At 40.2% G+C, this 26,630-nt stretch overlaps 1 pseudogene; it reads left to right on the top strand.

The window, feature by feature from the left end:
* Nucleotides 1–366: 366 nt before the first annotated feature.
* The window catches only part of LOC139380649 (melanophilin-like), a 126,164-nt pseudogene continuing 99,900 nt past the window's right edge, over nucleotides 367–26,630 (top strand).

Raw genomic sequence — 26,630 nt, 5'->3', positions numbered from 1 at the left:
ATATCAATTGTGACTTCCTTGGTTACATAAAGGATAAATACAAGTTAAAAAATATATACTCATGGCCCAAATATATTTTTATATTTTTGGCCATATTGTCTAAACTGAATCAATATGAATAACTTTTTAGGAAGTTTTTCATATTATTTATATTTATGTAAGGCTTATTAAGGCTTAATAGGGCCTACCTCTTATGTCGACAATAGAGACAAATCCAAATAGCAATCAACATCATACAAATTCACGTAAGGATTTAGTGAGGATTATTGAGCCTGACCTTTTGAAGTTAGTGCAGGGAGGCGGAGACTTTCTTCTCTCTTGTTAACAAGACATGTGATTAACATTTCTGGATTTGCGCCCTATGCAGTCGGTCTGTCAAGTTCTCTCAAGGGAATGTGCCACAGGGAAGGCTACGAACGAAGTTAGCGCGCAGGTCAAGGTAAGTGTAATATTTTACAACTTTACTGTGCTAATAATAGGCTACATTACCTCTTTGTAGAAGTATAGGCCTATAGTAATGGCCCTGGAGTAAAATAGGTTAATACCTTTTGCCTTCTACATTCCCAAATGTAACATGAGGGATGGCGTGATATGGTCCCTGTTTTGAGTCGTCTCAGTATTCCTTTTGCAAGTGCAACTTTGATCATTTCACCATAGTTTTTTTAATGTTTTTTTTATAGCTGTGCATTCTTCCCAATAAATATTAATTCACTGCTTAACGTGGTTTATGCGGCATTGAGCCAAATTGTATTTTGAGAAATTGAGTATAGTTTATAATGACTAATTTCCCATAAGTGCAAATATATGTTCACCTCAAGTTTTGCAAACTCATACTTTTTGCAAATAGTGAATAGTGAGCACATTTAGCTTATACACCTGTTACATTCTGCTGCAAGGCCCAGTGTGGAAACCATTATTATTGGTGTGACAAAGTATGCTTGTTTCCCCTCACACAATGACTTGTCTGTCTGTCTGTGGGCATGAGTGTAAGTTGCCTCATTTTCAGCTTATCTCAATACATGTATTGTGATGCCTGGGTCTGGGAAAATGTGCACATGCTAAATTGCACGGAGTCCAGACAGACTGGCTATAATCTGCTCCACTGGAGAGTGATGTGATGGTTCTGAGTTGTGCCAACGCTAGGTCACATGATAGTGCTGGCGCAGCAGACAGAGGAACCTTTCACCACAAACAGAATCATGGAGGAAAATACTATTTAAAAAATATAGAGGAATGAGGTGTGATTATGATTAGTGTTGGACACCAATGTTGATACATATATGATATGACTGAAGCATGTTGTGATATCGTTTAATACTTATTTTACCCACCTTCTACAATCTTTTAAAAAAAATTAATAAAAAAATGTGGCGCTAGGCGGATAGCTAAGTAATAGCATGGGTTCATCAATGCCACCAGCTTGCTAGTTCACCCAAATTACAAAATTACATTAGTTTATTTACCCTTTAAGCAGTCTTTCGACAAAGTATGACAGCTATCCATGTTATGGTTTCGTTACCCTGGCACCGTTTCCACATGCTAACATTTTAGCATTTGTGGCACAAATTCCATTTATGTCATGTGACCGATAATATAATTTTTTTTGCGCATCATATCCAAATCACCCGAAAGTGTCTACAATTGATTGTGAAGCTCAACAAAGACACTTATAGATGTTTTGAACATGATGTAATATAGACATTTTTGCTAATATATTGAAAATGAAATACAGAAATATCTTATTTATATATGTGTTCACATTCCTGAATCAATACATGTTAGAATCACCTTTGGCAGGGAGTAAGCAACTCCAGTGTAGATTTGGCCTTATTTTCCTGCTGAAAGGTGAATTTCTCCCAGTGTCTGTTGGAATGCAGACTGAAGCATGTTTTCCGCTATGATTTTGCCTGTGCTTAGCTCTATTCCGTTTATTTAAAAAATACACTCACTAGGGCCTCTTGATTAACACAGCGTTTTAAGGCACTGCATCGCACTGCTAGAGGTGTCACTACAGACCTGGGTTTGATCCCAGGCTGTGTCGCAACCGGCCGTGATCGGGAGTCCTATAGGGCGGCGCACAATTGGCCCAGAATCGTCCGGGTTAGGGAAGGGTTTGGCCGGGGGGGGCTTTACTTGGCTCATCGTGCTCTAGCGACTTCTTGTGGCTGGCCGAGCGCCTGCAGGCTGACCTAGGTCATCAGTTGAATGACCTAGGTCACATTGGTGCGGCTGGCGTACGGGTTAAGTGGGCGGGTGTTAAGAAGATCGGTTTGGTGGGTCATGTTTCGGAGGACGTATGACTCGATTTTAGCCTTCCAAGCCCGTTTGGGAGGCAAGATGGAAATTGGGGATAAAAAAATCCATAGACCTTTTCTATGACAACCATACCCTTAACATGATCCAGCCACCACCATGTTTGAAGAGTGGTACTCAGTGACGTGTTGTGTTGGTTTTGCCCCAAACACAATGCTTTGCATTCAAATTTCTTTGCAGTTTTACTTTAGTGCCTTATTCCAAACAGGATGCATGCTTTGGAATATTTGTATTCTATACAGGCTTCCTTCTTTTCACACTGTCATTTGGGTTAGTATTGTGGAGTAACCACAATGTTGTTGATCCATCCTCAATTTTCTCCTGTCACATCCATTAAACTCTGTAACTGTTTTAAAGTCACGATTGGCCTCATTGTGATATCCCTAAGTGGTTTCCTTCTGCTCCGACAACTGAGTTAGGAAGGACACCTGTATTTTTGTAGTGACTGGGTTATTGATACACCATCCATAGTGTAATTAACTACTTCACCATGGTCAAAGGGATATTCAAAGTATTTTCTTTTACCCATATACCAATAGGTGCCCTTCTTTGCGAGGCATTGGAAAACCTCCAGGGTCTTTGTGGTTGAATCTGTGTTTGAAATTCACTGCTTGACATTTACTGCTCAACTGAATTTCCTTACAGATAGAGGTCGACCGATTAATCGGAATGGCCGTATTTTTGGGCGCCGATTTGCAGATTTTTTTATTTGATTTGTTATACCTTTATTTAGCTAGGCAAGTCAGTTAAGAACACATTCTTATTTTCAATGACTGCCTAGGAACGGTGGGTTAACTGCCTTGTTCAGGGGCAGAACGACAGATTTTCACCTTGTCAGCTCAGGGGATCCAATCTTGCAACCCAACAGTTAACTAGTCCAACGCAATAACGACCTGCCTCTCTCTCGTTGCACTCCACAAGGAGACTGCCTGTTACACGAATGCAGTAAACCAAGGTAAGTTGCTAGCTAGCATTAAACGTATCTTATAAAAATCAATCAATCATAATCACTTGTTAACTACACATGGTTGATGATGTTACTAGATATTATCTAGCATGTCCTGCGTTGCATATAATCTGACTGAGCATACAATTATCTAAGTATCTGACTGAGCGGTGGTAGGCAGAAGCAGGCGCGTAACATTCATTCAAACAGCACTTTCTTTGCGTTTTGCCAGCAGCTCTTCGTTGTGCGTCAAGCATTGCATTGTTTATGACTTCAAGCCTATCAACTCCCGAGATGAGGCTGGTGTAACCGAAGTGAAATGGCTAGCTAGTTAGCTCACGCTAATAGCGTTTCAACCGTCACTCGCTCTGAGCCTTCTAGTAGTTGTTCCCCTTGCTCTGCATGGGTAACGATGCTTCGATGGTGGCTGTTGTCGTTGTGTTGCTGGTAGGAGCCCAGGGAGGAGTGAGGAGAGGGACGGAAGCTATACTGTTACACTGGCAATACTAAAGTGCCTATAAGAACATCCAATTGTCAAAGGTTAATGAAATACAAATGGTATAGAGGGAAATAGTCCTATAATTCCTATAATAACTACAACCTAAAACTACTTACCTGGGAATATTGAAGACTCATGTTAAAAGGAACCACCAGCTTTCATATGTTCTCATGTTCTGAGCAAGGAACTTAAACGTTAACTTTCTGACATGGCACATATTGCACTTTTACTTACTTCTCCAACACTTTGTTTTTGCATTATTTACACCAAATTGAACATGTTTCATTATTTATTTGAGGCTAAATTGATTTCATTGATGTATTATATTAAGATAAATTAAGTGTTCATTCAGTATTGTTGTAATTGTCATTATTATAAATAAATAAAATAAATCGTCCGATTAATCGGTATCGACTTTTTTTTTGGTCCTCCAATAATCGGTATCGGCGTTGAAAAATCATAATCGGTCGACCTCTAGCGTGAATACACTGTATGTAATTTTGTAAATTGGGTGAACTATCCCTTTAACAAAATAAAAAGGTCACAACTTGCAAGAAAATACTTTTATGGCCATAATATATTTCATCCATACATGGATTTCTCCACGAGTCAACTACCCCCACCTGCTAGCTTGCTAACTAGCTAGCCCACAAATAGTAACAGTTGTGATGGAACAAAGTATACCCATAGTGATCCTGATGTTCTCATGTGAATTTAATAACTTTTTTTTGTGAATGTGGGCTCCCCTCTGTCAAAGAAAATCTGGAAAATGTATCAAAATCCCTTGGATCACATTTAAATAAAGCTGCAATATGTAACGTTTTGGATGACCCAACCAAATTCACATAGAAATGGTAGATCTGTCATATTTATTAAAAGCAAATCTAATAAGCGGTAGAACTGTTTCTATGATTCCGGTGCTTAAGATACGTTGTTTTGCTTCTTTTACTTTTGGTTTTGTACACCAGCTTCAAACAGCTGAAAAAGCAATATTTTTGGTTATGGAAAATATACTGTATTTCAAAGCAGTTTAGGTGGCACAATGATCACGTCATTTGCGTGAAGAAAAGACAGAAAAAAAGGGAGTGGAGGTCGGGCTGCCTTCTGAGATTTGTAGGCGAGTGTGTACTCCACTGCCAACATTTCTATTGATCAATGTGCAATCATTGGAAAAGAAAAAAAGATTATCCTACCAACAGGACATTAAAAACTGTAATATCTTATGTTTCACCGAATCGTGGCTGAACAACAACACGGATAATATAGAATTGGCGTAATTTTTCATGCATCGGCAGGACAGAGAATCTACGTCTGGTAAGACGAGGGGTGGGGTGTGTTTCTGTTTATCGATAACAGCTGGTGCGCGAAGTGTAATATTAAAGAAGTCTCAAGGTATTACTCGCCTGAGATAGTGTGGTCTACAGCTTATCATAAGGTACTCTATCTACCAAGAGAGTTCTCATCTATATTATTCGTAGCCGTCTATTGACGACCACAAAGCGATGCTGGCCCTAAGACCGCACTCAATGAGCTGTATAAGGCCATAGGCAAACAAGAAAATGCTTGTCCAGAAGCGGGCCTGCTAGTGGCCGGGGACTTTAATGCAGGTGAACTGAAATCCGTTTTACCTAATTTCTACCAGCATCTCACATGTGCAACCAGAGGGGAAAAAAACTCTAGACCACCTTTACTCCACACACGCAGACACATACAAAGCTCTCCCTTGCCCTCCACCTGGCAAATCTGACCATAATTCTATCCTCCTGATTCCTGCTTACAAGCAAAAACTAAAGCAGGAAGCACCAGTGACTCGCTCAATACGGAAGTGGTCAGATGACGCGGATGCTACGCTACAGGACTCTTTTGCTAGCACAGACTGGAATATGTTCCGGGATTCATCTAATGGCATTGAGGAGAGTACCACCTCAGTCATCGGCTTCATCTATAAGTGCATCAGCAACGTCATCCCCACAGTGACTATACGTAAAAAAAAAAAAATACATTACTTATTACTAATTTTGGACCTGACTGTAGCTCACCTTAACTGTGAAACGAAAGAAACCTCTAATCGTTTCGCTCTCTTACCAGTAGGCATGCGTTTGCTACAATTCACTGACGTCAAACAAGGCACTCTTGAACATACTGCATTGTCCCTGTGTCCCTTTCGAGTGGGGACATTTGCATGCAATGTACGTAGGCAGGTCAGTTTTTTCTTCTTTTGGGGGGGGGGGGGGGTACAGCATTGGAAGTAGCCTCCATTCTTACTTTTCTCTACCCTATTTACCCCCTACGTGCTCTGCTAGGCTCCAATTCAAATCACAGAGTCCCAATAGCCTAATTGTTGGTGTGAGAGTGTCTCAAGAATACAAAATAACAACTTTTTAAGCTCTTCAACAACAAAAAGCTGCTTTGTTTTTGCGCAACATCAACACATGGAAATGTGTTTGCCCAACAGGCCGAAGCCAAACTAACAATTAAATGCCCACATGTTACTGAAACTATAATTCAAGGCCCTTCTCGTAAAACAGTCATTTGATGCCAGTGAGAAACTGACGTGGACTATTGTGTTGACATTGCATCACCACCGACCGTGCCGTCTTTGCCCGCAACAAGAAGCCATGGATTACAGGCAACATCTGCATCGAGCTAAAAGCTACAGCTGCCGCTTTCAACTGGACACAAATCCGGACACTTATAAGAAATCCCGATGCGCCCTCAGACGAACCATCAAACAGGCAAAGCCTCAATACAGGATTAAGATTGAATCCTACGACACCGGCTCTGACGCTCGTCAGATGTGGCAGGGCTTGAAAACTATTACGGACTACAAATGGAAACACAGCCGCGAGCTGCCCAGTGACAGGAGCCTACCAGACGAGCTAAATGCCTTTTATACTCACTTTGAGGCAAGCAACACGGTAGCATGCATGAGAGCACCAGCTGTTCCGGAAGACTGTGTGATAACGCTCTCGGTAGCCGATGTGAGCAAGACTTTTAAACAGGTCAACATTCACAAAGCCAGATGGATTACCAGGACGTGTACTGTCGTTCTGCCCCTGAACAAGGCAGTTAACCCACTGTTCCTAGGCCATCATTGAAAATGTGAATTTGTTCTTAACTGACTTGCCTAGTTAAAACTTCTTACGGCTGAAATCCCGCTAACGGAATCGATATGACAACAGCCAGTGAAAGCGCAGGGTGCCAAATTCAAACAACAGAAATCTCATAATTAAAATTCCTTAAACATACAAGTGTTTTACACCATTTTAAAGATACACTTGTTGTTAATCCCACCACAGTGTCCGATTTCAAAAAGGCTTTACAGCGAAAGCACACCAAACATATATGTTAGGTCACCGCCTAGTCACAGAAAAACACAGCCATTTTTCCAGCCAAAGAGAGGAGTCACAAAAAGCACAAATAGAGATAAATTTAATCACTAACGTTTGATGATCTTCATCAGATGACACTCATAAGACTTCATGTTACACAATACATGTATGTTTTGTTCGATAAACTTAATCTCAGTTTACATTGACGCGTTATGTTCAGTAATGTTTTGCTTCCAAAACATCCGGTGGTTTTGCAGAGAGCCACATCAATTTACAGAAAAACTCATAATAAACATTGATAAAAGATACAAGTGTTATGTGTGGAATTATAAATATACTTCTCTTTAATGCAACCCCTGTGTCAGATTTCAAAAAAGCTTTACGGATAAAGCACACCATGCAATATCTGAGTTCAGCGCTCAGACACAAAAACAAGCCATACAGATAACCGCCATGTTGTGGAGCCAACATTAGTCAGAAATAGCATTATAAATATTCACTTACCTTTGATGATCTTGATCAGAATGCACTCCCAGGAATCCCAGTTCCACAATAAATGTTTGTTTTGTTCGATAAAGTCCATAATTTATTGTCAAATACCTCCTTTTTGTTTGCGCGTTTAGCCCAGTAATCCAAATGCATAATGCACTTGTTCAGACGAATTGTCCAAAAAGTTAAATTACGTAGAAACATGTCAAATGATGTATAGAATCAATCTTTAGGATGTTTTTAACATAAATCTTACAATAATGTTCCAACCTGAGAATTCCTTTGTCTTTAGAAATGCAATGGAACGCAGCTATCTCTCACGGGAGCAAGCGTGATCAGCTCATGGCCTTCAGTTAGACCTCTGGTTGAAACAGCTTTCATTCTCTCCTCCTTCACAGTAGAAGCCTCAAACAAGGTTCTAAAAACTGTTGACATCGAGTGGAAGCCTTAGGAAGTGCAATCGTACCAAATTTACACTGTATCTTGGATAGGCAAAGAGTTGAAACTACAAACCTCAGATACCTCAGGTTTTTGCCTGCCATATGAGTTCTGTTATACTCACAGACATCATTCAACCAGTTTTAGAAACTTCAGAGGGTTCTCTATCCAAATCCACTAATAATATGCATATCGTAACTTCTGGGCCTGAGTAGCAGGCAGTTTAAACTGGGCACCTTATTCATCCAGGCTACTCAATACTGCTCCCAGCCATAAGAAGCTAAATAAAGGTAAAACAAATATTATTTAAAAAGCATGCGTGGACCAACTGGCAAGTGTTTTCACTGACATTTTCAACCTCTCCCTGACCGAGTCTGTAATACCTACATGTTTCAAGCAGACCACCACAGTCCCTGTGCCCAAGGAAGCAAAGGTTTTTAAATGTTTTTTTTATTGAACCATTATTTAACTCGGCAAGTCAGTTAAGAACAAATTCTTATTTACAATGACGGCCTACCGGGGAACAGAGGGTTAACTGCATGTTCATGGGCAGAACAACAGATTTTTACCTTGTCAGCTGGGGTATTCAATTCAGTAACCTTTCGGTTACTGGCCCAACACTCTAACCACTACCACCTGCCGCCCCTAAAGGTAGGTAACCTGCCTAAATGATAACTGCCCTGTAGCACTCACATCGGTAGCAATGACAAGCTTTGAAAGGCCTCATTATTGTCATTTTATTGTGTTGCTTTTTAATTATTTTTTACTTTTCTTTATTTGGTAAATATTTTCCTCTCTGGTACATGTGGGACGCTAGCGTCAGAAATAGCGATTAAATTAATCACTAACCTTCGATGATCTTCATAAGATGGCACTCACAGGACTTCATGTTACACAATAAATTTGTGTTTTGTTCGATAAAGTTAATCTTTTTGTCCAAAAACCTCATTTGATATTGGTGTGTTTTATGTTCAGAAATGCATTGTGTAAAACAAACATCCAGTAAAAGTGCAGAGAGCCACATTAAATAACAGAAATACTGATCATAAACATTAATAAAAGATACAAGTGTTAAACATACGAATACAGATAAACTTCTCTTTAATGCAATCGCTGTGTCAGATTTGAAAAAAACTTTACGGCGAAAGCACACTTTGCGATTATTTTAGGTCAGCACCAAGCCACAGAAATCCATACAGCCATTTTCCAACCAAGGAGAGTGTCACAAAAGTCAGAAATAGCATTAAAATTAATCACTTACCTTTGATCTTCATCTGGTGGCACTCCCAGGTCTCCATGTTAGACAATAAGTAATAATAAGTTTGTTTTGGTCGATAAAGTTAATCTTTATTTCCAAGTACTTCCGCTTTGTTGGTGCGTTTTGTCCAGTAATCCGAATGTAGAAGGTGCGTGCACTAAGTCCGGACGAAAAGTTTTTAAGAAGTACAATAAAAGTTAGTAGAAACATGCCAAACAATGTTTAAAATCAAGCCTCCGGTTGTTTTTGTCATAATCAATAATATTTCAACCGGACAAAAGCTTTGTCAATAGGAAAGGAGAAACAAGAAAGGCGTGTTCCGGATCAGGCTCATGGCTGATGAATGGATATTTCCACTGGCCACTGATTGAAAGTGCTGCATCTCCCTCATTTTTCAGAGTAAAAGCCTGAAACATTGCCTAAAGACTGGTCACATGTTGAGGAAGCCATAAAGCTCATGAACTGGGTCCTACGTCTTTGTATGGTGGATAGGCTTTCAATGGAAAAACAGCCTTTCAAAATAATAGTACTTCCTGGTTGGATTTTCCTCAGGTTTTCGCCTGCCATATCAGTTATGTTATACTCACAGACAATATTTTAACAGTGTTGGAAACTTTAGAGTGTTTTCTATCCAACTCTACTAATTATATGCATATCCTATCTTCTGGGCCTGAGTAGCAGGCAGTTTAATTCCGAATGCTGCCGCCTACCCTAGTGAAGTGAACTCTTTCTTGAACTGCACTGTTGGCTAAGGGCTTGTAAGTAAGCATTTCACGGGAAGGTCTAATACCTGTTGTATTCGGCACATGTGACAATGTTTTGTTTGATTATCTACACTATACTTGCTTGTTTTGTCACATAAACTATTCTAATTTTAGCAACCAGGAAATGGCGGAGTGATTTCTGCATAGTGCATCTTTAAAGGACATTTATTGTCCTTCTCTGCTTCAGTTTCATCCACCTGATGTAATGGTGATGGATGTAAATGGTAACTTAAAAGATTACTTCAGTAAAAGTCATGATGAAATTGGTGCCTCTTTGGTTAAATCAGGGTCCATATCAGGGGAAATCTTTTCATGACACAGTTACGATATTCCAGAGAATACAGCCCCTTTCCAATGCATATTTAGAGTTTTGTGAATTTGTACCATATCCTGACAACTTCTGAATCCAGATTTGTATTTTAGACATACACTACCGTTCAAAAGTTTGGGGGCACTTAGAAATGTCCTTGTTTTTGAAAGAAAAGCATATTTTTTGTCCATTAAAATAACATCAAATTGATCAGAAATACAGTGTAGACATTATTAACGTTGTAAATGACTATTGTAGCAGGAAACGACAGATTTTTGAAGAAATATAGAGGCCCATTATCAGCAACCATCACTCCAGTGTTCCAATGGCATGTTGTGTTAGCTAATCAAATTTGATCATTTTAAAAGGCTAATCGATCATTAGAAAACCCTTTTGCAATTATGTTAGCACAGCTGAAAACTTTTGTTCTGATTAAAGAAGCAATAAAACTGTCCTTCAGACTAGTTTATTACAGTCTCAAAATTGCCAGAATCAAAGAATTTCTTTTGAAACTCATTAGGTTGTTCTTGTTCTGAGAAATGAAGGCTATTCCATGTGAGAAATTGCCAAGAAACTGAAGATCTCGTAAAACGCTGTGTACTAATCCCTTGACAGAACAGAGCAAACTGGCTCTAACCAGAATAGAAAGAGGAGTGGGAGGCCCCGATGCCCAACTGAGCAAGAGGACAAGTACATTAGTATCTAGTTTGAGAAACAGATGCCTCAAGTCCTTAACTTGCAGCTTCATTAAATAGTAACCGCAAAACACCAGTCTCAACATCAACAGTGAAGAGGCGACTCCGGGATGCTGGACTCTAGGCAGAGTTCCTTTGTCTCATGTCTGTGTTCTTTTGCCCATCTTAATCTTTTATTTTTATAGGCCAGTCTGAGATATGGCTTTTCCTTTGCAAATCTGCCTAGAAGGCCAGCATCCGAAACATGCCCAAACCGCGCTTCTTTACACCCGCTCGCTTAACCTTGCAGACAGCAGCACCAATATGGTGGAGGAAACACCGTTCAACTGATGGCGGAGGTCAGCCTGCAGGCGCTCAGCATGCAGGTGCTCGGCCTGCCACAAGGAGTCGCTAGAGCGCAATGAGCCAAGTAAAGCCCCCCCCTGCTAAACACTCCCCTAACCCAGACGACGTAGGGACAATTGTGCACCGCCCTATGGGACTCCCGATCATGGATGGTTGTGATACAGCCCGGGATCTAACCCGGATCTGTAGTGATGCTTCTGACAGCTACACATGGCTATGCATGTATCATCTTGAAATTATACTGTGCAGGAGACTTAAACTGTAAAAAGCACAAAAACTGTTTAGAATACCAAACATTCATTAGAGACTTAAGTAATGCTGTATTCCATCTTTCGCTGAATTTATTCAAATAAATGAACATTGTCTTTCATGTAGCCATTATAAATGATATACAGTGGGGCAAAAAAGTATTTAGTCAGCCACCAATTGTGGCTAACCACACGGGGGGACCTAGTGAATGACCTGCAGAGAGCTGGGACCAAAGTAACGAAGCCTACCATCAGTAACACACTACGCCGCCAGGGACTCAAATCCTGCAGTGCCAGACGTGTCCCCCTGCTTAAGCCAGTACATGTCCAGGCCCGTCTGAAGTTTGCTAGAGAGCATTTGGATGATCCAGAAGAAGATTGGGAGAATGTCATATGGTCAGATGAAACCAAAATATAACTTTTTGGTAAAAACCAAACTCGTCGTGTTTGGCGGACAAAGAATGCTGAGTTGCATCCAAAGAACACCATATCTACTGTGAAGCATGGGGGTGGAAACATCATGCTTTGGGGCTGTTTTTCTGCAAAGGGACCAGGACGACTGATCCATGTAAAGGAAAGAATGAATGGGGCCATGTATCGTGAGATTTTGAGTGAAAACCTCCTTCCATCAGCAAGGGCATTGAAGATGAAACGTGGCTGGGTCTTTCAGCATGACAATGATCCCAAACACACGAAGGAGTGGCTTTGTAAGAAGCATTTCAAGGTCCTGGAGTGGCCTAGCCAGTCTCCAGATCTCAACCCCATAGAAAAGCTTTGGAGGGAGTTGAAGGTCCGTGTTGCCCAGCAACAGCCTCAAAACATCACTGCTCTAGAGGAGATCTGCATGGAGGAATGGGCCAACATACCAGCAACAGTGTGTGAAAAACTTGTGAAGACTTAAAGAAAACGTTTGACCTCTGTCCTTTCCAACAAAGGGTATTTAACAAAGTATTGAGATAAACTTTTGATATTGACCAAATACTTATTTTCCACCATCATTTGCAAATAAATTCATTAAAAGTCCTACAATGTGATTTTATGGATTTTTTTTTTCTCATTTTGTCTGTCATAGTTGAAGTGTACCTATGATGCAAATTACAGGCCTCACTCATCTTTTTAAGTGGGAGAACTTGCACAATTGGTGGCTGACTAAATACTTTTTTGCCCCACTGTATGTTTTTAAATGCTGAAATGCTTATTTAGCCTAATAAAACCTACATATACTATAAATAACTAGTTTATTATAGTATTAGCCTACTGTCTGTTCACTCCTCAGATGAAATGAATTGCCCAATTCCTTGGAGGCCTTACACTGCTGTAGTCCAGAACGCTGCTATTAAACTCCGATTTTTTACACAATCTGTTGAGATTTATCACCACCTCAATGGTAGAAATAAAAAAATACTGCCAACTATATGACTGGTTTGGCATGGGGATACAGTGGATATGTGTGGTTATACAACGGGTGTGTCTAATCCTGGATGCTGATTGGTTAAAATCACATTGCAGCTGGTGTTTACTCCACAAGTTACCACTGTAAGTCTATGATGTTGAAATGTCTATTTACTCTGTTCCATCTGACTGCACAATCCACTGTCTCATCAGCTCAGCCAGGCAATTCATATTCTAGAGCTACGCTGTAAAAAGCATGAGGACATTTCTTTTAGACTAGCATTTGGGTTTCAACAGCGGAGATTTGTAATAACATTGTTGTCTGTCTATCTGACATTTGCAACATTGTTTCTATATTGAAATTCGATCTCCAGCTGTACTATGGTAATGAACGTGTCAGGAGGCAGGATGAGACAGACAAGCTTTTCTCAGCCAATCAAAATCATGAATGAGCATCATTTTTATGGATATATACAATGAAATGCCAATAGAAAAACAAGAAATGCAGCTAGTTTGCTGTCATTCCAGCTTCAGTTTGAAGTGATTGTGTTAGCTGTGTAGTTGACTATCTCTTCTGAACAGTGGCCTGGTGAGAGAGCAAATGTTCTATGCCAGGTGAAATCACACATCAATAGCTCATTGTTATGGATGTTTCCCAGAAAAGCACTAGAAAACAGTTAAATAAACACAAATGCAGCTACTTTGATGTTATTATGGCTGCACTGTCTGACATGACTGTGTCAGCCAAAGTTGGCTAGCTAGCAAGTAAGGGATAATAACGTTGCCAGCCATCCATGGCAATGGAACATTTAGAACGAACACATCTCAACCTGAATTTTTCTGAGGAGACTGCGTGAATCAGACCTTCATGGTCGAGTGTCTGCAAAGAAACCACTACTAAAGGACACCAGTAAGAAGAAGAGACTTGCTTGGGCCAACAAACTCGAGCAATGGACATTAGATCGGTGGGAATCTGACCTTGGGTCTGATGAGTCCAAATTTGAGAATTTTGGATCCAACCGCCATGTTTTTGTGAGACGCAGAGTAGGTGAACAGATGTGTGGTTCCCACTGTGAAGCATCAAGGAGGAGGTGTGATGGTGTGGGAGAGCTTTGCTGGTGACACTGTCTGTGATTTATTTAGAATTCAAGGCACACTTAACCAGCATGGCTACCACAGCATTCTGCAGCGATTCACCATCCCATCTGGTTTGCGCTTAGTGGGACTATCATATATTTTTCAACAGGACAATGACCCAAAACACATCTCCAGGCTGTGTAACCCAATTGACATGGTTTGAGATGAGTTGGACTAGAGAGTGAAGGAAAAACAGCTAACAAGTGCTCAGCATATGTGGGAACTACTTCAAGACTGTTGGAAAAGCATTCCTCATGAAGCTGTTTGAGAGAATGCTAAGAGTGTACAAAGCTGTCATCAAGGCAAAGGGTGGCTGGCTACTTTGAAGAATCCAAAATATAACAGCACTTTTTTGGTTTCTCCATATGTGTTATTTCATAGTTTTGATGTCTTCACTATTATTCTACAATGGAGAAAAACCCCTGAATGAGTAGGTGTGTCCAAACGTTTGACTTGTACTGTATGTCAATCATTATTTTAATATGTAACAACACCCATGCCAATATTTCCTCTAAACACCGGCTTCCCGGGCATTATCACTTAAATACATGAGGCTTGGATTGGGAGAAGGCAACTTAGCAAGACTTGTAAACTAAGTGTTGGATTGCTTGAATGAAAAAAACTACTACCCACCTCCCTACTGAACATTAAACTCAAGATGAATACATTTCATTTGTCATTCACAAATGGATTTGAATAACATTGCAACACAATATGAATACCATAAATATGATTGCATTCAAAGCATATCAAATGTGTACATTTCCGGTGGGGCTATCTAACCCTCACCAAATGATGAGGAAAAGGGAAATATAGGATGGGTAGGCCTAATTTTGCAGTATTCTAGAGTGTTACACGTTCCCCTGATAATATGTATTTTATGTACCTTGTTTACGTTGGCTGTTTTGCATTTAGTCAGTCCAAGGAACTGCTTCAGGTAAAATAGAGGCAAAGTGGACAAAAATGAAAGAGCCCCCAAGTCCTCCACCCAATTTTGGTTATTTGGTAACCCAGCGCTGGGTAAATATTGTGTGAATAACCCAACATGTTGGGTTGTTGGAATTACTCAAACATAGGTTAATTTAACCATCAGTTGGGTATTTTTTTACTTTCATGCTTGGTTGACCTAGCAGCTATGTCTTTTTGAATGTAATCCTTAGGTTATTTTCAGGAGAAGTGTCTTATTAGGGGTGTGGCTTTCAGATAGATCTAATTGGCCACCCATGAGAGTAAATCTGACCGACCGGCTAAAATCGGCCTTATGTAGCAACATCTGAAATTGTGTTTTTTACATTGGATAAATGTAGACACTCAGAGCTAGGGTTGGACATTTTGGGGAATATTCAGAAGGGGAAACTTTCCCTGGGATTTAATGAGAATATATGGGAATTAACGGGAATATATAGGAACTAACGGGAATATATGGGAATTAACAGAAATATATGCAAATTAATATTAATACCATTTCAATGTAGATGTTTTTTGCATTGGATATATTTACCATATCATATAGAGACAGAAACAAAAACCTTTTACCTTATCATAAGTAGACAGAATTGCAAATGATTGAATCCTTTCAATAGACATTTTAAAAACAATTTAGTTACGAATTGAACTTTAATTAAATCAGTTGATTCTTCACATGGGATGATTTCACTGAAAAACAAAAGAAAGGTAATATTGAAGGATCCCCAATGATCCATTGGATCTCCCAAAAACGTTTTCAACATACACCTGTAAAATGATAGTCAAGAAACTAATGCTTTGGTTCTATTCCTCTCAGGCTTCCATGTCTTCTCCCTTGACCTCCTCAATGTCCACCTCTTGAACATCAGACTCTGAGGCCTCATCTTCAATGTCATTTTCCAACCTTGTTGAGGATTGCTCATTGTCAGGCTCAAAAAGCCTTAAATTTGCCCGGGTGGCCACTAATTTTTCAACCCAGGTATTGGTCAACCTGTTGCGTGCTTTGGTGTGTGTGTTCCCAAACAAGGACCAGTTGCGCACTGAGGCGGCTGATGTTGGTGGGATTTGGAGGATGATGGAGGCAACAGGGGAAAGAGCCTCAGATCCACAAAGTCCCTTCCACTAGGTGGCTGATGAGAGATATTGGCACGACTGCCATGTTGCATCTCCATCCCAAAGCCCTTGCTTGGAAATGGACTTTGCCAGACTGCCAAGAACCTTTCCCTCATCTAGGCAAAGGTGACGTGACATGGTTGCGATGACACCATAGGCCTTGTTGATCTCTGCACCAGACAGGATGTTCTTGCCAGAATACTTGGGGTCCAACATGTAAGCTGCGGCGTGTATGGGCTTCAGGCAGAAGTCTAAAAGCTTTTTGATGTATTTCAGAACTGCAGTTTCCTCTGCTTGGAGCAACAGTAAAGTGGGCAGGGCAGTACAGATTTCTTCTCATACATCTGCAAGCAGAGTCTGAACATCAGACAGGATGGCATTGTCTCCCTCGATCCATGCAATGGCTACTGTTATAGGTTTCAGGCTGCTTACCACTCTCCCAAAATACATCATCCAAGAGGAGCCTCTTGATGGGGCTGTCCATATTGGCAAACTGTGATATGACCATTTCTTGGAGACACTCCTTCCCCTCCAGGAGACTGTCAAACATGATGATAACATCACCCCAATGGATGTTGCTGGGCAGCTTCAATGTGGTGCTCTTATTCTTGTCACTTTGCTTGGTGAGGTAGATTGCTGCTATAACTTGATGACTCTTCACTTACCTAACCATTTTCTTGTCTCTCTTGTAGTCTGTATCCATTGTTTTCAGTGCCATGATGCCCTTGAAGAGTAGATTTGATGCTTGAGCAGCACAGCCAATGGGTGTGATGTGAGGGTAGGACTCCTCCACTTTGGAACAAGCCACCTTCATGTTCGCAGCATTGTCGATCACCAGTGCAAATCTGTGGTCCAAGGTCATTGATGACTGCCTTCAGCTCATCTGCAATGTAGAGACCGGTGTGTCTGTTGTCCCTTGTGTCTGTCCGTGTCTGTGCTCTTGTAGAATACTGGTTGAGGGGTGAAGATGATGTAGTTAATTATTCCTTGCCCACGAACATTCGACCACCCATCAGAGATGATTGCAATACAGTCTGCTTTCTCTATGATTTGCTTGACCTTCACTTGAACTCTGTTGAACTCTGGATCCAGCAAATGAGTAGATAAAGCATGTCTTGTTGGAGGGGTGTATGCTGGGCAAAGAACATTCAGAAATCTCTTCCAATACACATTTCCTGTGAGCACCAGAGGTGAACCAGTTGCATACACAGCTCGAGCAAGACATTCATCAGTATTTCTCTGACTACATTTCTCCATTGAGTAAAACAAACTACTTATTCCAGGAGGACCATGAGCTGTTGCTATCGATAAGGTGTCTGACTCATTATTTTCACCTCGAATAGAAGTAGAGGGACTTTTGTCAGAGGTTGCATGTTATGAGCGCTGAGGGAACTTTATGCACTTGGCCAGATGATTCTGCAGATTTGTTGCATTCTTCACATATGATTAGGCACAGTATTTGCAAATGTACATAGCTTTTTCTTCTACATTAGCTGCAGTGAAATGTCTCCACACATCAGATAGTGCCCGTGGCATTTTCCTGTAAATACTTGAAAAAAAAAAGAGTAAAAAAGCCCAAATACAATTCCATGTACAGATAAATAGTTAAGCAGTTAGATTAATTAACTAATTTGTAAGATAAATGTTTTAAAATGAAACATGTATGGAAACAGGTGAACAGGCAAGCTAAAACCCACATGGTAGCAAAAACTAACTAGCATAAATTGTTAACAAGTTAGAAATGATTTAAACTCACTTTGCTGTTTTTTTTACTTTTTATTTTTATCTCAAATCAAAGTTTATTTGTCACGTGCGCTGAATACAACAGGTGGAGACCTTAGAGTAAAATGCTTACTTACAGGCTCTAACCAATAGTGCAAAAAAGGTATTAGGTGAACAATAGGTAAAGACATAAAAACAACAGTAAAAAGACAGTGAAAAACAGTAGTGAGGATATATCCAGTGGTGAGGCTAGAAAAACAGCAAGGCTACATCCAAACACCGGTTAGTCAGGCTAATTGAGGTAGTATGAACATGTAGATATGGTTAAAGTGACTGCATATATGATGAACAGAGAGTAGCAGTAGCGTAAAGAGGGGTTGGCGGGTGGCGGGACACAATGCAGATAGCCCGGTTAGCAAATGTGCGGGAGCACTGGTTGATCGGGCCAATTGAGGTAGTATGTACATATGTATAGTTAACGTGACTGTGCATATATGATAAACAGAGAGTAGAAGCAGCGTAAAAGAGGTGTTGGGGGCACACAATGCAAATAGTCCAGGTAGCCATTTGATTACCTGTTCAGGAGTCTTATGGCTTGGGGGTAAAAACTGTTGAGAAGCCTTTTTGCCCTAGACTTGGCACTCCGGTACCACTTGCCATGCGGTAGTAGAGAGAACAGTCTATGACTGGGGTGGCTGGGGTCTTTGACAATTTTTAGGGCCTTCCTCTGACACTGCCTTGTGTGGAGGTCCTGGATGGCAGGCAGCTTAGCTCCAGTGATGTACTGGGTCGTACGCACTACCCTCTGTAGTGCCTTGCGGTCGGAGGCCGAGCAATTGCCGTACCAGGTAGTGATTCAACCAGTCAAGATGCTCTCAATCTTGCAGCTTGGCAAGTCAGTTAAGATAAAATTCTTATTTTCAATGACACCCTACGAACAGTGGGTTCACTGCCTTGTTCAGGGGCAGAACACATTTTTTTTTACCTTCTCAGCTCAGGGATTCGATCTTGCAATTTCTTGCAAATAACTATTTACTAGCTAACAAAAAATGATGTATGCATTATAAAATATATTCACCCCACCCAGTATTGTAATCAAAAGCATGTAGTCCTTGGCTTAGACAGTGTAGTAGTGTGGGCTCAACAGCATCTCATTAGTGTGCAAGATCTTGAGAATCAGCTGTACATGTGATGCAAAAGTGCACTGCACATGTGATGGAAGAATGCACTGTGCATGCAGAGGGTTGCAATTCCATTGAATGGAGGATATTTTAACCAAAATATGCCACAAGACCTAGATTTGCCTTATGTGTATCCAACATAAAATGGTTCACTGTTGTAAGCTAACTTTTTTGATGAATTTGAGCTAAATTCCCAGGCTTTACTGACCATGGAACATTTCTGGAAAAATTCTGTCAATTTATCGGACAGTTTCTGATCCTTTGCAACCCTACTCAGAGCTACAAAATGTGATATCATACACTACAGTTGAGGAACAATGGGAAGTAATTTTGCTTTGAAAGTTGATAAACTTGTAAACTCACTTTTGAGAAAATTGTCTTTGAATGTTTTGGAACTACTACTGGAGAGCCCTTCTTTGTCTACACCCATTCAGCATCTCTTAAACTTTATCCCCACCCATCTCTTTAAGGGTTGATCCGGGTGTTCTGTACACACAGCAGTCAATCACCCAAGCTAACTTGCTAGCTACTTCCAGACACAAATGAGAGAACAGCACACTGAACTTGCCCTAGCAGAGCTGGTTAGGCTGTTATGTTATCTAGAGTGTTGGTGACTGCAACTGTGCTGTCAGATTGTCTGTTGGTAAATTCAGAGCATTTCACTCTCAGAGAGTTCAGAGCGTGCAATGGACACACAATTCTGCGCACTGGCACACTCAGACAATAGTATTTTGTTAAAACATGTAGCTAGGAAGGTAAACAATGAACCATAATCCCAACTCATGATGTTACTACCCTGCATGAATCTGCAGGTAGCTAACCAACCAGGTTCAATATTAGCTAGCTTAGTCAAGCTAATTTCTTTGAGAAACAAAGAATAAGGTCATACACGTAACGTTAGCTAGTGAGCCAGCCAGCTAACGTTAGCTAGCTAACAGTACACCTTAACTTGAAATGACTACTTTCTGTCAATTTGTAATATTTGAAAATGTAGCTAGCTAGACTATATTACACATATGCATCATGGATGGATGTGTCTCCTGTGCCAAAAAAAATGTATTTTGATAAAAGTTAAAAAAGTTTACGTTCAAACAGCACTCCTGTGAAGAAGTTACCTGCGACATACGCCTAGTTTCCTGAAACGGGTCACAAATGTCATTCCCATTCATCATGTTAAGTTTACATATAGCAAATGTAATTTGTCCTTAAAATTTTAAGCTTTTTACACATTCTTCTAGAATTTTAAGATAATGTATTACATGTTATAATAAGGTGGTATCTAGCCCAACAATGGGATTTACATAGGCTTTAAGGAACCTCGTACACTTCTGTAAGCCTCAGTGAACAACAAAAATGTTAATGTTCAACCTTAACGTGACAACTATACAACAGAACAGATGAACAGGAATGACATTTACTCTCACAGGTGGGTAAAAATAATAATCTGAAAGCTACACCCCTACTAAACTACACGACCAGTCTTCTGATCTGACATGCTAGGTCATATCTCAATAACCCAACACCAATAACCCAGTATCAACAATGGAACCTTTCTATTTTTTAAAGAAAACAACCCAACTAAGTGACCCAACACCTGCAAACCAGCTGTTGGGTCAACCAAACAACCCAGAATATTTTAGTGGACTACATTCCCTACCTCCCTCATGTTGTTTTGTCCGTTACACTGTCTGCAAGCTTTTGTATTACTTTTGTTGCAAGATAAAAACAGACATTTTCATGACAAGAAGTGAATTGCAGCAAAGCAAAGCTTGCAATTATCTTCCTTCTAAAATTGCTATAGCTTTACTACTCCATTCAGCTGTATCAAACATTGACTTTGGAACATCAACTGTAGTGTTTTATGTAGTAGTTATTAGGGGATTTGGCTTTTCTTCGTTGAGTTGCTGTTCCATGTAGTTTTTTTTCTATATTTGATGACACTGTCGTTTTGTATTATAATGGTTTTGAGTAACCATTTGTCCTGTATCTTTCTGTTGCACTATGGTGGCAATCTAACTGGTTTTCTCTCCCACTTCTTGCAGTCCAATATAAAGCAGTGAATGGTCCCCGGGCGCCCAAGGTGACCATGATGCCTACCACCGCTGTAGGGAAGAAGCTGGATCTCTCCACACTGACAGAGGAGGAGGCCCAGCACGTGTTTCAAGTCGTCCAGAGAGACTTTGACTTGAGGAAGAAAGAGGAGGACAGACTGGGGTAGGCAAACCCCTTTTCATTTGATATATTATTGATCCTTTTGTTTTTCCTTTTATTTGAACATAGAGGTTTGTTGGTTCACAAAAAAACACATCTCTACTTTGTTGAAATTAAAGCAAAAATGACCAAGAGCTGGACTCATACAAAAGGCCTCTTACATGTTTCAATTTAAGAAGTTTGTTATTATTGGTTTGATTTCAGTATGTTATATTGAAGTAGTATGCAAATATTATGCATATTGCTATATATTTGCTATTCATCACTATTCTGTCTACCAGTGACTGATCTCGCCTAAGAATTAACAATGTCATATCTTAGTAACAATCTAATTGAGTTACTGGATAGGTTGAAATGTCAGAGGTTTACTGCTCTGTAATTTGGAACAGCAACTTTAAAGATCACTTACCATGCAGGATCAATCAGTTATTCTTTATTAATTTCATGTAATTATTTTTGATACATTTGACTATATATCGGAGTCTATAGACATTACATAAAATTTGAATAAGGATTATCATTCCACTTTGTTGAGGGAATCATTCTTTCTACCCAGAGAATAGCAGAGTTGGGTCCAGCTGACAAAGGCTACTTTTGAATATATCCACCATTGAATTTACACTGTGTGACCACGTGGATTAATAGTGTAGATTAGTGCAGATCAGGATATTTTGTTGGTTCAGACGACTCTCCAGGAGACGTGTTAATACTTCTCATTTTAATTGCAGTTTTCTGTAGACTGGGATTAGGACTGACCTCAAGGTTCACATCAGAGTCAAATGCATTATACAGTACATACGGTACATACTGTACATACTGTACATACGGTACATACTGTACATACTGTACATACTGTACATACTGTACATACTTGTTGTTCTCTTTACTCCCTCTGATGATGTCAACCAAGCGTGTTAGACTAACGTGAAGTTAACTAAAACCTTGATGCCTGTGATGGCCTTTGATTTCAGGCATTTGAAATTCTTCAAATCCATTTTGATTTCCATGTTGATACAATGATAATCCTACAATGTTAACAAGACGTTAAAGCAATGTCCTTTCAACCTGTTTGTACCCAGTGGGTAGGCATGATAGTGAACACTGATAGAGGGCCTTTATATATCTAAGCTCTACTGGGATGCCTGGTAGTGAGCCACAGATCACATGACCTGTACTGTAGCCCAGGCGTGTAATGCCAGATAATTGGCACATTTCTGATGTCCCAGTGTGTTTTTCTCTGGTAGAGATGGAGTCTACTAGTCAGCTGACTGGGCAGTTCATGATATTATTACATAAAGGCAAGGTTGCATGATACAATTGTGGTTTGACACTCACATTTGTTTCACTTGAAGGTTCACCTCACTTGTATGGCGTTAATTAAACAAAATATGTCAAACACCTTAGAACATTTTACAAAAATGCCCTCCCACATCATAAAATGCCAATCAATTGTTAAAAAAAAATATATATATAAACTTGTGGTAAGATGCATTGATTCTCATAGGAGTCAGGTCAGCGCTAGCAATGTTATGAAGAGCATTGACTCTCCCTTCTCACGCTGTGTGGGTTTCTAGGTAATGAGTCTCAGGACTATCTGTGCCATGCAGGAGTCAGCAGACGATGTGGACTATGTCCAGACTCCGGGATGCACTGCTCGACCTAGCCCGGCCATCATATGACTCTCTAGAGCGCCTCTGATGGTAGGGAGAGATAAGCATGATGGGATGAGGATAATGGGACCTTCCCTGGCTGTGTCATGGATTTAGTTCTGTTGGGTTAGGTCTAAATCTTGCTCATCCAATATGCAGATTTGGACAAAGTTCCATGTAAGCTGGTCCAGGGTCAGATTTGTTTTGATCCTCGTAATGGTGAAGGTTAGGATCTGGGGTTGAATAATCGGTTAGTCAGTAGGTTTGAATCTAATGAGCTACTAATTGCATGAATTTGTTACTCAAAGGGATGCACAGTGCTTATGATGTGTTCAAACGCCATGCAAAACGGATTTATGCAACGGGTTTATGCAACGGTCTTGACCTACCTTAGATTTGCTTAATGCCTTACCTTTGTTTCTTTACCTCTACCAATATGCAGTATGCAGATCCTAAACCAACCACTTGGATTTACACTTTTTGACATCACATCTAGGCTTCTGATGGAGTATATACCATGTTGGATTCCTACGTGACTCCAGTTGATCAGCAAACAATCAATCCTGATCATCCGTGGATCACTATCACTTAGTAGCCTAATATAATTGTAGACAACATGCTATGTCTGATCACACCAGAGAGGTATCCTACAAAGCAAGCTAGATCTACTCAGGGTTTTCTAAAGCTAACCAGCTTCAGTTAGCTTCACATTCCAGCTCCAGCTTCATCCATACTATGACAGTGGATATTGCTCGTCCGCCTGCCTCTGACTCTAGCAGGTTTGTAACTGCGTGCATGTTGCACATTGCTAGTCGAACGCCAAACTCTTCATTGAGACAATGTTGAAACGTTAATCCAAGGGCGAATCAGTGGCACATTTTTATTTGTGCAGGCTATGGTGTGAAATAGGCTTTTAGAAGTGATGACTTTATTTCATTACTTGTCAACTTTGGTGTACTTATCAATGCACAAGCACATCGATACAATTGTTTTATTAAGTCATACAAAAGTGTTACTGTGCGTGAAGTTTAAAATACATTGTCATTACTAAATGTGTAATGGGATATATTTTAATACTAAAACATTTTAACACAATTCTTTTATTTATTAATAAAATATTCAATCAGTCGTCTTCCTCAAATGAAGGGGATGATGACGCAATCTTTGCAAGAGGGAGGGAATCTGATTTCATTGATCCTTAACTTATGGCTCAGTCATTTCATTCAGGATTAAGTGGAGTTCAGTGTCGTTTAAAACGAGCATGGCCTTATTTCTATTACAGCATATTGGATGACTCATTCATATTCCATTCACCCAGTTCAATGTAACAGCAATAGGTTTAGGCTACTACATGATACTCAAATTTTCCCTATACCCATCATTAGGTTGCTACAATCTAGCCTATGAATGAAAGTATACAACGCAGGTGAACACAGGTCAAGAGACAAATTTGATGTGCTTTCTAAATGTTCCATTGCCATACTGGCTGGAAACGTTCTTGTCCCTAGCTTGCTAGCTAGCCAACTACAGCTAACTTACAGTCACATCAAACAGTGCAGCCAGAATAACAACAGTAGCTGCATTTGCATTTGTTTTAGCTGTTTTCTAGTGACATTTATTTGGATATATCCATACAATGAGCTAATGAGGACAGGCGATTTCGCATAGAAAATGTGCTCTCTCATCAGGAGAGTGTTGTATCATAGGAGCTAGCCAATAACACAGTTTACACAAACAATAATGTAATTATTCAACAGAATCGGAATGAATACACCCCTGATCACGGGTAAACAGTTCCCTTTCAAAACAGCCACATTGTATTCCTTCTTTTCCCTTCGCTTGCGGTCTTCAATGCACAACAAATCAGCTGTATGCGGCCAGGCGAGAAAACCTTTCCAAGCCAAACCTCTACAAACAGCCTACAATGTAATAGCATAGCTAATAGAACTAACACGTCGGTAAACCTGCTACAATCGTGCAGTAATGTTAGTGTACAATCAGTAAGCAGTTACACCGGCGAGACCCAGTGGCAATAAATTAGTAAAACCAAAAGCTTAACGTTACGTTGACTTGGAACAGTTCCAGTGTTGTGTTGGAAAGTCATAGCCAGCTAGCTAACATAGCATCCCTCTGTTTGAGCACAGTGTTTCAGTAGGCTAAACTAGCTAGCCGCATTTGCTAGCTAAGTACAGTTGAAGTCGGAAGTTTACATACACTTAGGTTGGAGTCATTAAAACTCGTTTTTCAACCACTTCACAAATTTCTTGTTAACAAACTGTAGTTTTGGCAAGTCGGTTAGGACATCTACTTTGTGCATGACACAAGTAATTTTTCCAACAATTGTTTACAGACAGATTATTTCACTGTATCACAATTCCAGTGGGTCAGAAGTTTGCATACACTAAGTTGACTGCCTTTAAACAGCTTGGAAAATTCCAGAAAATCATGTCATGACTTTAGAAGCTTCTGAGGAGGTGTACCTGTGGATGTATTTCAAGGCCTACCTTCAAACTCAATGCCTCTTTGCTTGACATCATGGGAAAATCAAAAGAAATCCGTCAAGACCTCAGAAACAAAATGTAGACCCCCACAAGTCTGGTCCTTCCTTGGGATCAATTTCCAAACGCCTGAAGATACCACGTTCATCTGTACAAACAATAGTATGCAAATATCAACACCATGGGACCACGGAGCCGTCGTACCGCTCAGGAAGGAGGCGCGTTCTGTCTCCTAGAGATGAACGTACTTTGGTGCGAAAAAAGTGCAAATCAATCCCAGAACAACAGCAAAGGATCTTGTGAAGATGCTGAAGGAAACGTGAACCAAAGAATCTATATCTATTCTACCCTGCCTTTCTAAGGTCTTCGAAAGCCAAGATAACAAAGTTATATTTAACATGATAAATGCCATGTCTGGTTTTTAAACTTGCATGTCACGTATATTTTACATTAAGCATTTGAATGATTGTAATTCTTCGGTAGTAACATGTAGGATGATTAATCGTAGATATATTGATGTTCTACAGGTGTTTGCGAATGCCTGGGTTGTGCGTGTGTGCGTGTGTGCCCACATATGTACTGTACATGTGCCTTTGTGCATATGGCCTTATTTGTGTGTATGTTTGGGTTTGAGAGAGAGAGACAGAAAAGGAAGGAACATAGCAGAGAAAGAAGCACCAGTTTGGCACACGCCCTGCCCTTTGGTCAGAAATCTAACCTGATCTAATCAACCAATCATTCCTGGCATACTCAGAGCTCTTTTGCAGATTTGCAGAAATCCCCCAAGTTCCCCGATGCCATGATGCTGACCTCTGCTGCTCCACATGTCTCTATAACTTAATATAGAGAAAATACAAAAATACACAGATGCACAGTAGCAATAAAACAGGACTAACGGTCCATTTTGTGTCCAGATTAAACTCCCATGTATCCATATTCAGTGTGGTTGTTTGTTGTGGTTAGAAAGCTTTAGCTACAGTCACAGCTATACAGTAGGCCTAAGCATGCTTGGTTGCAGTTGCTGATGGTCTATGTTGTCTAGGCCATGAGTGTCTCCATGGCTCTGTAATGTACGTGGAATTTTCTTTCCCATTGTAGAGAGGAACACAGCCATGTCACAGTCA

This window comes from Oncorhynchus clarkii, chromosome 22, assembly GCF_045791955.1.
Source record: "Oncorhynchus clarkii lewisi isolate Uvic-CL-2024 chromosome 22, UVic_Ocla_1.0, whole genome shotgun sequence".
In the NCBI taxonomy this organism is placed as follows: Eukaryota; Metazoa; Chordata; class Actinopteri; order Salmoniformes; family Salmonidae; genus Oncorhynchus; species Oncorhynchus clarkii.
This window is presented reverse-complemented; position numbering and strand designations above follow the sequence as displayed.